This window comes from Rhipicephalus microplus, chromosome X (assembly GCF_043290135.1).
Source record: "Rhipicephalus microplus isolate Deutch F79 chromosome X, USDA_Rmic, whole genome shotgun sequence".
NCBI lineage: Eukaryota > Metazoa > Arthropoda > Arachnida > Ixodida > Ixodidae > Rhipicephalus > Rhipicephalus microplus.
Window position 1 is genome coordinate 140,051,682 of NC_134710.1, and position 1,659 is coordinate 140,053,340.

Here is a 1,659-nt window from a genome sequence, read left to right on the forward strand (position 1 = left end):
TGTTTTCCTCCATGGTATACATACACAGTGTGGAAGTGGGATGTACACACACATATGCTGAAACTCTTAATTCCAGTCTGTCAAAAGTTAAAAGGAAAGCATATGATATACATATGAGCATCTACAGGCACAAAAGCAACTGTTGGTGCAGTAAAATCGCATTAATTTGACCCTCCTTCGTTCGAAAAACCATATAATTAAGACGTATTCCCAGGTCCTGGCTTGCATATGCTTCGTTTAATGGCACCAAACTCTCGTTAGTTCTGTCACATTTGCTTGTAACTCGATTAATATGAATAATCTTCAAAGCGCTGCAAAGGTGAAACACAAAAGAGTGAAAGCGACACTTGTAGAGAGCCGAAATGAGGCAGTTTTGTCTGCACCGCTATCCTCATTTGTTAGTGCCCATGCACTAACAGATGAGGATATCCACATGCCGATTTTTTATCCACATGCGCATCTGGCTCTCAGTAGCTTCATTCTAACTTGATAAAATTTGCGTACGGTGTCAACCATGGCTGCAGCAGTTGGAGATGAAGAGCTTTTAGCCACTTATCGGTATTCTAGCATAAAACTTGTTCGGGCTACACAGATGAACTATCAGTTGCCGGCCATTTTATCTGCAAAAGAACTATTGTGAATTTGTGACATGTATGGAGGTGGCGGTACGTATAAAAGGAGGCATGCAAAACACGCGTCGAACTAAAAACTTTTGGGTCAGTCAGGTGTCATAGTCGCAATGACAATGAAATTGCAAAAGATGACAAAAATGGCTGCTTTCACACTGATTGTATGCAAAATAAGTGCAATATTTATATATTTGTCAAGAAAATGACAGTACATTGATGTAACAGATCTTTGTTTATTGTTTTCCTAATACTTTTGATAATTCGGTTTATTTGAGCATTTTTTTCCAGTCACTAGACATTTCGAATTAAGAACCTTTTTTCTTTATCCAATTTCGCATATGTTTGAATACTCACACCTAACGTTTGTAATAATAACATGCGAATAAGGACATCAACAAAAATTAATTCAACATTTTTGTGCGTTAGGTCACACCCATACCAGAGAAGGCTGGCTTTTGTTGGTTGTGAAGCAGCACCCACCTTGCAATTGCTGCTTTTTATGGATGTGCAATGTTGCATATCAAGGTCCCTCAACCTTGAGGCACCACATGACAACCTACCGCTTTCATTCCTGCATGGTCCGGACAAGGGCCCTTTACAAGATATGTTTTTTTTTCTCTTTCAAAATGCATTTGGATGTAAGCTGTTATGCGCAATTATGGCCCTAACTGCGGACTTCTAGCTGTGGATGAGCTTTGCAGAAACGAGACATTATCACTTCATTTACATTTTCTTTTTGTGGAAAGTGATTCATAGATGATGAGCTAACAGGCAGAAGATAAGCAAACATTATTACAGCATATTATACAGTATTTTGGCTTAAATATACAATGTCATTCAAATAAACTTTGGCTACCTTTAGCAAATTAACATTCATAAACCTTGAAAGAAAAGATCTTATACTTTTATATCAAGATGACACACATTTTTGTTTGCCTATACAGCTCACAAATTGTTAGCCTTTAGTTGGACTGCATTTTTCGTGGTGCCCAGAGTCCTCCTCACTCCAATCCCAAATGTAGTGGAATAT